Source organism: Dermochelys coriacea, chromosome 26, assembly GCF_009764565.3.
Source record: "Dermochelys coriacea isolate rDerCor1 chromosome 26, rDerCor1.pri.v4, whole genome shotgun sequence".
NCBI classification, from domain to species: Eukaryota; Metazoa; Chordata; order Testudines; family Dermochelyidae; genus Dermochelys; species Dermochelys coriacea.
In genome coordinates, this window is record NC_050093.1 from 3,620,203 (window position 1) to 3,633,250 (window position 13,048).

Genomic DNA, 13,048 nt, shown 5'->3' on the forward strand with positions numbered 1-13,048 from the left:
GGAGCTGTATCTCAGGAGCAGCTTGACCATAACCCAAAATTTGCACCACAAATAGTACCCAAGGCCTTTGCACTTCTCATAAAAATTTCCAAGCCAGCCTGACTCAGTCTAGTGTAACCTTTGTGTATCTTTTGTACCTGTTGGAATCCCATGTTTTGCTCCCAACAGCCCCACCTTGTAGAACCAAAGGGAAAGTCTTAATATTTTGATTGTGGGGTTTTGGAATTGCGGGTTGGTCAGATCAGGGGAAGGCTAGTCACATATGTTCTGTGCGCATAGTGCTTATTCCCACCCCCCGCCAGTTCTGTCAAAAAGAAAAGTGATTTCTTTCTATCCCAAAAAGATCAGCTGTGGTGTGTCAGTAACCTAATTGCATGTTGTCATTTATAAGACTGTTCCCCTTATGTACACTCTGAGCAGTTTTAAGAGCAAAGAGCAGAAACACTCAGACATGGTCACACATCAAAGATAATCGAACAGTCCAAGAGGAACCTCGGTCTCTGGCTGTTGAAAGCTTTATAAATTAGGACCTTTATTTTGAACTCATGGCATGGACAGACCTGATCTAACTAAAACGTTAATGAAGGACCAAGCAGTAGCTGAATCAAGTAGTCCTTACCCGGTATCAGTAGCAAGATTTTAAGGTAGGTAACTTCAGTCCAACCCAACTGCAGCTTTTTCCCCCAAGTCAGCAGCCCATTAGTATCATTATTTTACAATGATAAGAAGCAAGGATCTCTGGATAATGTGTGTTACAATTTGGTTGCTAAGAAGAACAAAACAAGTGAGAAACTGCCACCAACAATAGCCTCTTTCAGGCAGCACCTGAAATTTGTAAATCATCAGTCACGCACATGGAATCATGCAACAGTTCAGTATCTTCATGTATCTTCTTCCTAAATGATGGTGCTGGTACCAGCTCCAGAAGCCTTCTCCCCATTGTGTAGTGTAGCTGTGAGCGCACTTGTGCAACAAGGAGATGCAAATGCCACACAGAAGTTTTGGTGTGTGCTGATACATGCAACTGTGACAGTGATTAACCTAGCAACAGAGTATTGAACACATCAGACACAGATTATGAGGGGGAGAGTAAAAATGTTTCATCTATCTGCAAATGACTATTTTTGTGTGAGTAAATATAGCTTGAAGGGGCGTTGCATTAAACATTTAGTAGCTGATAGTTACACGTAGGGGTTATTCACATATTACAGTCATACAAGACAGTATACAGCCCTTCTGCTACTAACTATTATTACTGATATATAAGTAGCTAACATGTATTGTCATTGTATTCAGAGATAGTAAGAAGATAATCACAGTTGTACCATAGGTGTTAGACTTATGTCACCAGCCAAGGAGAAAACATCAAAAAATATATATTTTATAATTTGGGGGGTGGAGATCTTATCTGCATAACTTCATAAAAATAGCAGACTGACATCTGTTCTCACATCAGTCCACTCTACAAATACTGACAAAAATCTTGATGTATGGTACAAACAAGCTCCTATTGTCATGTGACTACATACTTTAGCTTGAACTGAAGATAAAAAAGTACAGGAAAATGCATAAAATATATCACCTGTGGCTAAATATTTCTCAAACTTTCCAAAACAGTACTATTTTGAGCTCATGGCTGCTGCTTCCCATTTTTGTCAAAATTTGACTATATTTCTACAAGTTCTGGCTCTTTTTTGTGATTTTATGATTTTTTTCAGATTGGGTGCCTGATAACGTTTAAACATGATGTTATATAGAAAAACTACACCTCCTCCAGCATCTACTTCCGCCCTGATGATGACTACCAGATACATTCCTAACGTGTGGTACAAATGACATTTTTCTAGAGGATGGGTTACCCCTTAGTGCCCAAAATGGGCCTGGGCTGGTAGACAACAAACATGTGAGGCTTCGTGCCTACATGATGGATGTTTTCAGCTGCAGGCACCCTTCTATTACCATTTTTTTTTTACTCAATAGCATTCTAGCTATCTAAGCTAGTTATAGACAGCTGTCTGATAATAAATGGTCACCTTATTTTGAAAGGATTCTTTCTGGGTCCGACTGGCTGTTTATTACTATCATGGTGGCCTGTGTGTCTTCACAGAGGTCTTGGACTTTTCTGTATGGTGCAGTCTTTGGAATACTTTATATCTGCCATCATTGCCTAGCCCCTATAATCTTTCTATATCTTGTGTTCATTTGAATTAGCTGAAAGGATGTGGAGCGCCAGCCCTATCCTTGCTGAATGCCAGGATATATTTCGCACAACATTTTACAACTGGCCTAGAAGTAGCAGGCTCAGCATGAGGGACGCAGCATAATCTGACATGGTGCTTCTCGGATAAAGGGTTTTGTCAAAGCAAAGAATTCAGAAATAGTCAGTGAGCAGTCAAACTAAATTACAGCCAGATGACCTGTTTCCAAACAGGCATGCATATAAACCCGATTCCCCGTGCATGGATAGCACAGCATCACTCCAGTAAACTGTTCTTCTGAAAAGAGTAGAAAACATACAGGACAATAAATTAGGATAGTTATTGCTGACTTCTGTTTTTCAGATAGTGAGCACCTATTTCAGCCTGAATTGTGTTTCATGTGCCAGAGACAAATGTGGACCCACGGCCACATGTCCCTTCTCATGGACTCAGGGACTTGGCTAATACTGAAAACAGTGTGTGTTTCATGCAAGGTTGTACATTTTTTTAGCTTGCCCCCAGTAAATGATGGAAAACATAGCTCAGACTAGGCAAGGGGCATAATCTAAAGGTCAGCTCAAGTTAATGCAATACAAAATGCAAATGGCGCATAGTGTGAACAGTGCAAGGGACTTGTCCACCAATAATGCAAGGAAGTAATAATTAATAATAAGCATATAAAATGCAACACATACAGCCAAGCACATACACAATAATACAATACAGTTAAAACCTCTTTAAAAACAAAAAGAAGTATAAAAACGTGAATAAGCTCATGACACTGTTTAAACAGACGCCAAGGACAGTCTTATGCAGGGGCTGGCAGACATGAACACAAGCGTATTTGTTACTTTTTAGGGATGCACTGATAAGGATATCCAAGGGGCGAGTGCGAGAGGTGGTGTTCCAGACCCTAAAATGCAAGCACTTCCACTCTCAAGGTGCAACCAGGGTAGGACTCCTGGATGGGCAACTAGTGTGACAGCAAAGATACCCCTGCAGGGAAGGACTCAAGCAGGATTCCTTGAATATAGCCAGGGCCTATGCCATTCAGGGCTTCCAAAGCCAAACAGAACCGGATTAAAAATCAGTCCGCCACTTCGCTGGCGAGCTCTGTTTTCTTTACACTGATTGACTGTAAGTGAAGAAGCGAACAGACTTTGCCTATAGGGTGCTTCAATCTGCTACTTCTGCTCATCCCTTTGAAGCTATCCTTTAAGTTAACTCCATGGCAGGCTCCATTTCAGAAACCACAGGGGCTTTGAGACAAAAAGGGGCTGAATTTGTGTTTTAACAATCCATTTGGTGCCTCACAGGATCTCTTACCAATAGAAGCTGACAACCACTTGTGTTAGCAGGTCAGGGTTGCCTACTTTCACCTTCACCAGGCTCAGGATATTCATGTTATTGGTTCAAATGCACACCTTGCTATCAGAAGCTGTCTCTCACACGTACACTCTCTCTACACCTTGAACTTGTATTCATGCACTGGCACTGGGAAAGCTTCCCTACTGGTTCTCATAATACATCAGGTCAACGGTAGCAAGGTCAGCTGTAGCAGCAGCAGCAGGGACTAGTCAGACCATTGGGTGAGAGAACTCCATGTTATTTTACTTCTCATGGAGCAGACAGTTTACGTCACTGTCACACTGAGTGTATGAAATGTCACTGGAGTGGAGAGAAGTTCTTCCCCTCTCTGGGTAGCTGCAGCCTGCATCAAAAAGACACATCTGTGGCGAGCCGTCTGCAAGCACTGATAGCTGTGTAGTGAGGGGATAGGTCTGAATGATGAAATAATGGCAAGGATAAAGATGTTGCTTTGGAAAACTAAGTTATCAGTCCTGCGGCTCAAGGGAGAGAACTGAGGCTCATTTCCCCCTAACAGCACATCAGGGTAAATCAGGAGTAGCTCCACTGACATCAATGGGGTTTAACAGTATAAGTGAGAGGAGAATCCGGACCACAGAGTTAATTGAGCCCAACCTGGCAGCCTAATAGCACCACCATTAGAGTGTTGGGTTTGCTCCCATAGTGTACAGCAATTGCAATATTGCAGTGACTCGAACCTAAATGAGGCCCCTATTGCTCACAATTCCTAAGCATATCTATGGGGAGAATCTATTGTGGGGATTGGGAGCCAGAACTGAGTTTTCCCTGGGCCAATTCAGAATCAACAGTGAAAGGAATGGCTCCAGTCCCACCATGCTCATGCCAGCAGAGAGACTGTTATGTTTAAATCAACATTTGCCACCGCAAAGGATTATCAGATGTTCAGACTGACACATAAAAAAATAATCATCCACCATTCAATTCTCATAAAAACTGCATCGATTTGGGTTGGGTGCTGATGCCTGCAGCACAGCTGCTCACCAGCTCCATTTTACTTGCTGTGCCAGCACATGAGAAGAGGATTTATTTTATTTTGTTTTAATTCTCCTAATGCAGTGGCAATGCACCAAGAATGCCCACAGAAATCCAGCTACCTCCCAAAGGGGAGGGGCACAGAGTTTGTCTCACCTTATCTGGATAATGGGGACACAGCCATATGCCCAATTGGGAAGATGGAATGTGTGCCGAATGCTGAACGTGCCGGAAGTTGAGGACATGTAATTCCTGGAAGCACATGTAACCCCTTTCCAAAGACAGTACATTCTAGGAACAGAGCTAAGTTGTTCCTGGACAGATGGTACGTGGGCTTTTCTAGTCACTTCTATAGGCAGAGGCATATGGTGATGGTAAACACCCATCTCTACTGCTGAAGAATTTAGAATGTCTTCATATTCTCCTGGGGCCATCTAACCTATCTAAAATGAGAAGGCAATGGGTAATATACAAGTTATTCAGTTTTCTTACCAACTGTTGCTGCATGAGGTTTTTAGTACTATTACTAACATGCACATTCCATTGCATCTCATATACAACGGACTACTTGTACATGTAGTTTGCAATTGAGTTCTTGGGAAGAAATCACATATTTAAAGAGATGCTCCTTTATATAATTTTTATTTAAGCCTAGCTGACACTGGCAACTGAAATTTGCTGCTAAATGAATCAGGACAGGGTAGTATAGTGCATTTTGAAGCAACATTAAAATCAGTGCTGTCTCAGCAGGATTTGGAGCTCTTGATTCATCCCTGTGCAACGTTAAAGCTGAATTATTGTACTGCAGTTCCTTATTTGTAGGCTTACCTGTTTATTTTGCTTTTACTAATGTGTAATTCATCTTAAAGACTATTTACTAAAACTAAACTGTGTGAACACACAGAGCATTGACAATGCTACATTAGCTTCTTTTATTTGTAAATTAATTTGATAAAAGCGAAACACATATTCCAAATCTTTTGAACTATGTTCTCCCAACTCCTCCTCTGGATATTAACATTTGAAGTATACTTAATCCATGGAAGAGGTGTTGCATGAGCAGCAAAAATACATGCTTCCCCCAAACAATTTCAAAGCTGGTCTGGGAGAACTCTCTCTAAAGATGAAAGGCAGTTTAGTCACGATACCCACATGTTTTCACCTTTTTGTAACCCATAATACTAGGATCTCTGCTAAAGCTGCCAATCACTGCTACTTAGTAATGCGAACATAAGAACATAAGGAAATGCACAGAGGAAATAAGAACATGAGGAAATGCACAGAGATCCACTAACTAATTTTTCACATAGGCAAACAAATAGCTAGCATTAATTATAATCACTTGGTTGCAAGCAGCATGGGGCAGGGAGAAGGAAGGATCACGAAAGGGAGAGAACATCTCCCCATCTCCCAAAGCATCACATGTATCTATCCTGATTTTTCCTACAGAAGCATGACAACTGCTGTCATGGAGAAACCCCGCTGTCCATTTCTTTTGGGGAAGGCGACTACACATAAGTGGTGGTTTGGGTCATTTCTGGCAAGAATGCTTATTTTTAACACCTTCACACTTAGCTGTAACCTTTACATTGCAGAAGAAATAATTCTAGAGATGAAGATTTATATTGTTGGCAATGGACATGCTCAAATGATTAACTGAACTGGATTTAAATTTCATTCCAGTTGTAAAGTGTTTGCTTTCTATTCAAGAGTGTTGCATGATCAGAGGTTTGATTATATCAATCAGTCACAGAAATAAAGAGATCGATAGATTATCTGGGAACTAGCTCAACCACATGACATGCTGGCTGATCAGAAAAATAGTAGTCCTGAATTTTCACCTCCTGGAATAGAATAATCAGAACCTTTTATAGGGGATTTGGCCAAATACTGGCATGATGATAGGAAATGGGAGTGAAATCTCTTTTCTACATTGTTTTCTATTTGGGTTCAGATCCATAAAGTTTCCTTGAAAAAAAAAAAGGGATGTCTGTACCAAGAATATACAATACTATTAGAAAAATGATACATGCAACTATGGAATTTCTATTGACATAAAAAGCCTAAATCTGTCATAGATTATAAAGCTAAAAGGGACCATTGTGATTAACTAGTCTAACCTGCTGCATAAGCCAGGCCACAGAACTTCCCTGGATTCATTCCTGTTTGAACTAGAGCATCTTTTTTAAGAAAAAGAGATCCAGTCTTGATTAAAATTGCCAATAATGGAGACTTTACCCCAACCCTTGGTAAGTTGTTCCAATGGTTAATTACCCTCACTTTTACATATGTGTGCCTTATTTTCAGTTTGAATTTGTCTAGATTCAACTTTAATCCAGTGGATCTTATTATATACCTTTGTCTACTAGGTTGAAGAGTTCTCCGTTCTCAAATATCTGTTCCCATATAGGTATTTATGGACCTGGACTCAAGTCACCCTTTCACATTCTTTTTGATAAGTTGAGCTAAATAAATTGAGCTCCTTGAGTCTCTCTCAGTGAGGTAGGTTTAACAATTGTTTAATCAGTCTCATGGCTTTTCTCTAATCCTCTCCAACTTTTCCATGACCTTCTTAAATTGTGGACACTGGAACTGGGCACAGTACTCCAGTAACAGCCATCCTAGTGCCAAATACATAAGCAAAATAACCTTCCTCATCCTACTCAATATTTGGTGTTTGTACGTCCAAGGATGGCACTTTTGGCCACAGTATCACACAGGAAACTCACGTCCAGCTGATTAATCATGGCCTCCAATTATTTTTCAGAGTCACTGCTTCCCTGTGCATGCTTACTGATTTGCCCAAACTTCACCTTGTTACATAGGGCCTAATCCAAAACCCTGGAAAATTACAGAATTGCTATGAAACACACTTTGTTTAAACTTACAAACCAACTTTGCTTAGTTGGGACAGATTTGTTGTGGCTACCTGCTTTCTGAATACCTTAGTAGCCCATTAACTACTCATAGTTACTTTGTGGCAACAGGAATTTTGAAAAAATTACTGGTAAAGATCCTTACTGTCTCTAACATCCTAGTTATTTATCCAGTGCTTCCGTTTCTTCAGAGTCCATTAGGTTTCTGTAACAATGTTAGACATTCTAATCAAATACTAATTATTGAAAAGGTGACTATTGCCAGATCCCTGATGCAAGGTCCATTCTCCATTAGTCCTCTCTGCTGTAGCTACCTCAGATTAGAGTAATGTACAGCCTTCATGTTGCAGTAACATTCTGGAAAGCATCATCCCACTCAAAGCCCATAAGCCCAAATGAATGAAGTTTCATGCACAATCTGCACAAAAGCTTAAACTGTTTACAAAGGAATTATCAGGTCCTCTACAGCATGGGATAAAAGGTAACAGGCTCCCCAAGAGTAGCTCAGTCTAACACATAACAGCTTTATAAAACATTCAATAGTAATACAACCACAGCCCTCCCAGTCTAAAATAATCCTACTGACTCCCACACTGCACGTTCCACTTAACAAATTACCCTTCTCGCATTTTTTGACTTCAGCACACACATCTTCACGTCACTCCCCTTCTGATCTAGTACTAGTCTCTTCTCTATTCATCTGGTTGGTTCAAGAGTCTTCTCCCCTGCAGCTCTCACTATTTGGAATAACTTTGCCATTTCTCTCACATTCATATTAGTTGGGACAGATTAGATTCACATTAGATTAGAAGTGCATATCTTCTTCTCTGCCTTGCCCAAGCCTCTGAATAAATCACCTATCCAGTGTGTTCTTGGGTACAATGTCCTTCTGAAAATCTGCATCCCCCAAATCCTTTGCAGAGTAAGGGAGAGATTTTCAGAAACACCAATGGAAGCCTCTCTTTTACTGGGTGTTGTGCGCCTTTGAAAATCCCCACCTTCTCCCTCACATAAACAGCTTTAATAGAAAAGAGGCTCAAAATTAGGCTTCTGTTAATGGGTAACTCTGCCTTTATATAAGACTTGGCAATTGATTTATTTATTAATCTCATCTGAAATTCCTTCTATTTATTGAGCTCCGAGTACTACACATTACCAGTGAAAGTGATGCACAATCCCCAACGGGCTACAGGGATCAATTTATGAGCCTTTTGCCCCATTCTGCAAGGAGCACTTTGCAGCTTCCAAGCCATATTTAGCTCTTTTAATCATCCCTTATATGTTAAGCTCAGCTAAGATGCCAAAAGGAAACTACAAATATTTGCAAAAAGAAAAGGAGTATTTGTGGCACCTTAGAGACTAACAAATTTATTAGAGCATAAGCTTCCGATGAAGTGAGCTGTAGCTCACGAAAGCTTATGCTCTAATAAATTTGTTAGTCTCTAAGGTGCCACAAGTACTCCTTTTCTTTTTGCAAATACAGACTAACACGGCTGCTACTCTGAAACCTACAAATATTTGAAGGGTGTAAACATGAAGTATGGAGAGGAAATATTTAGGGGTGGCAAAAGGGGATTCGAACTGGCAGTAAGAGGATGAAATTAAGAAAGGGGAAAATTAGAGTGAACCTTGAAGATGGGTGCAGAGAGGACTTTCTGACAGGGAGAATGCATTTGATCAGGAAATAATCACAAATCCATCTTCCTCCTTCAAATCCCTTCTGAAAACTCGTCCTGTGCTATGTTGCCTACAAAATACTCAAAACTGCATGGCATGTAAAGCAGCAGGCACAGCACACCAGCTGCCTAACCATCTTTGTGCTCCCCTTTCCTGTTCTATCCACCTATTGTCTTCTGTCCATACTTGGAATGTAAGCTCTTTGGGGGAAGGGATCATCTCTTTTTTGGGTGTCTTTATAGCATCTAACATTATGAGGTCCTGGTCTACAACCGGAGATCCTCAGCATCCCTGCAAAACAAATAAATAATAGCCTCCCAAGGGAAGCAGTGGATGCACGAGACCTTGGAAACTGTTCAGTCAAACTTCAGAAACTGTATTTCAGTGAACAGTCCTGCACTGACTGGGAGATAAAAATCACAGGAATTGGAGTCAGAGTTGACTGAATAGGAGCTATTGAAATTGGATCCAATAGGTACTGTCCCCTCTCTGAATCCAACTCTGTGCTGAAACAGGAAACTGTCACCAAAACATGGTGCAAACCTTATAAATGTACTGAATCTCTGACACCATTCAGGAAGATTTGGCTGCTTCTTAAAAGCTTCCCATCCAAGTGCTGAACAGCCCTAGCCCTTCTTAATGCATGAGAATTAATAAAAAATAATAATTGTTTACATTTCTGTAGTGCCCAGAAGCCCCAGTCGTGGACCAGGACCCCCAGAAAAGATAGTCTCTGCCCCAAAGAATTAATGAGTTTACAGCCACAAGGGCTATTGCCACAGACCATGATCTGTTACTGGTTTGAATTTGGTACCCAGTTTCCAAAGGCACTGAATTATTTTAAATATGCTGTTTACCTTCATATATAGAATTAGCCTTACACAATGAGCCTTTATATGAAGTTTTATTGTCCAAAGCAAATATGACCTGTTAAGATTTACAGGCTTTATTAACAGCAATAACCATTTTACAATCATCATCAGTAAATCAAGGTTTATTGAGAGCTCTACAATTTTAATATGTGGAAAACCATTAAACTGTCAGCTTTTCATCTGATATAATTCCTAACTTTGTATGAAAGAGAGATTTTCCATTTAATTGGGGTGTATAAAGCAGCACAGTTTGGAATAATGAATTGTTCTGAAAACAACAAATAGGTTTTGTCTAAATAATGATGAATATCAAATGGTGAAATGGTTATCTTTAGTTAGTACCATTCCCATAAGCTTAAGGTAAATAAAAAGTATAAACCCAGGAAAATTAGTCATGTAATAGTCAATATTCTGTATGGACTGGCTCTGAACTTATAGTGATATTGACAACTCTTGCAATTTTATTGAGAGTCTCACTATATTTAATGTTTTCTTAAAGCCTCAGTGTCTGAAATCATGAGATAACTTAAGAATCGTAGCTTGTATTAGGGGAAAAAATGTAAATTCCTAACTCTTTGTGGTTATGGAGAAAAACTTCAAAATGTGAATCAAAGCCTCAAAAACAGGAAGGCAAATAAAAAGAACCCAAATTCTATTTCTTTTAAATCTCCTGATTTTTAAGTCAATCTCGTGGATTTTTGGAGCCTAATTTGTGAATTTTGAACACCTGGCGTCATCTGAACACCAAAGTCATTCAGTTACTCCTGCCTCCACCCTGAACTACCCCAACAACCTTCCCTGACTTTACATTTTAAGGTTTGGATTTAATACTGGGATAGCTAAGCAGTGGAACACGTTACCCAAGGCAATTATGAAACTCCAGTCATTTAAGGTTTTTAAGACTAGGTTGGACAAACCCCAGTCAGGGATGGTCTAGATATACTTAGTACTGCCTCAGCACAGTGGGATGGACTAACCATCTCAAAGTCCCTTTCAGCCCTACATCTCTATGATTTAAGGCTTCAACTTGTCAATTTCTATTTAAGGATGGGGGTGGGGAGGAATGCCTATAACAAAAACTCTGAATGCCATAATAAAAAATAAAAAAAACTTTCAACACTGATAAAGACCAGCAGCATTAAATTCTAATATACAAATAAAATGACCTGAACAATTGGAATGACACTATTAAACCCTTCTGCTAAGATCCACCCCAGCACTCCCAGATGGCCCCAAAGCAGATATACTCTCTTCTCTCCAGTTTGCACTGCTGGCGGGGACAATAACTTCAATCTCCCAAGATCTAAAGCCTTGTCCCACTCTAAGACTCATATGATGTACATCCTCAAAAGGCAAGGGTTTTTTTAATATGCTAATCCAAGCCTTTAAGTGCTACTATAGAAACTTACTATTCTGAGCAATCATTTTATTCAGGGGGGAATTCAATATTGGAAACAGAAGTGTTGCTATGAAGTTGAACAGTCAGAAAAGAACATGCTAGTGTGTCTAATCTTTAACGCTTTAACAATAAAGACAGCACAGTGTGAAAATCCACTGGAATTACATCAGGGACATCTTTGGCCCAGTTTGTAAAAGGCAGCAATTGCATAGAAATGAATCACCAATTACTGACCATTATCACACTTTCCAGGGTTGGATATCAATTTTCAAATGGAAAAGTGCTGATAATTCTCAAATCCTCAGTAAAATTCAAAACATGCTGGCTCTGAATCACCATTATTTCTTATCCCCTTTCTTTCAAATTACTGAACTCCAACAGTGAAAATGGTCTTCGACTGTTTAGCTACCTGCAACGGGGAAATAGCCAAATTGATATAATTGTTCAGTCCAGCATACCATACTCACTAGGTTGGAAAGCATTTATTTACCTGGTGGGTTAAAATTTGTTTCTTTTGTTTCCAAAGAAAATGCCTGAAATTTGTATAATTTTTCACGTATAAACTTTTTGCTCACCCTGGAACCGATGTATATGGAGAATAAATGGCAAAAAACAAGTCTCTAAAGGATGTGATATAGTAAACTGAGTAATGGGTGAAATAGATACCATTGAGGTGGATGTAGTAGCAGAAATTCTCTTGATAGAGAAATGAGAGCTATATGTGTAGATACACATTCCCCTCCCCCTTACCCTTATTTCTAAACCAGCCTGCAATACCTTTTAATTTGTATCCCGATTTGCCTAATTTCTTAACTCTTCCGGGGTTTTTGATAGCATCTGTCCAGTATGCTTTCCATCTACTCAGAGACTGTGTTTTCTTTCTTTGCAGTTTATTTTCCCTGCTTCTTTTGTCCCACCAGTTAGTAGATACCATAGTGATTTGAACTGAGATGAGAGAGAAACAACTTCTAGTTGATACCAGTTTCTCTGTTTATCAAAGGATGCTAAATAGCAGCATCACAGATGCAGCTCTGGCATTTTTGAGAGTAAATACAGCACAGTACAACATGGGCAGGCCCAGACTCTTAGCTCTGAGCCCAAAGGTGGATTAGCTAGCTAGCTAATATTGTAATTCCCACAGGACTTATATAGCTGCATTTACATGCATCATACACTGAGTTGTGAGACTGCTGTCCACCCCTGCTGAGCATCCTGCTATTCAGAAAGGGCGGTTCCATCTATAATACAACAGCACTCCAAATAGCTACGCCAAGCATTTCACTAGGCATCATTTAGTTAGCCCACTGCTTTACATGGGCTATTAGACAAGCCTTCCTCTGTACCAGAAGCAGAGAAAGTAACATCAACAGGGCCAAAATCATCATTAGTTCGAGTCCTCTAACCTCAATGGAGCGACACCAGAGTTTATAGGTAGAGCATCTACTGTGTCCCACGCATTTTGAAGACAGAAATGAAGACTAGTGCTTAGCCCTAATGGACGATGCACACACGCAAGCATAAAAGCAGTGAGATTGAATAGTGCTATTCCACGTGAATCTTGTTAGAGTCACCCTTCCCCCCCGCCCCGGTATATCAGGCACGAATACTTTAAAATAAAACAGACTGGGATTAAGAGAAGGGGAGCATTCACATGAGGTGCTAACT

At 40.0% G+C, this 13,048-nt stretch overlaps 1 protein-coding gene across 7 annotated transcripts in view; it reads right to left on the reverse strand.

The window, feature by feature from the left end:
• Window positions 1-13,048, reverse strand: part of UNC5D (unc-5 netrin receptor D) — a 441,192-nt gene that overhangs the window by 126,478 nt on the left and 301,666 nt on the right. The window lies entirely within an intron of this gene.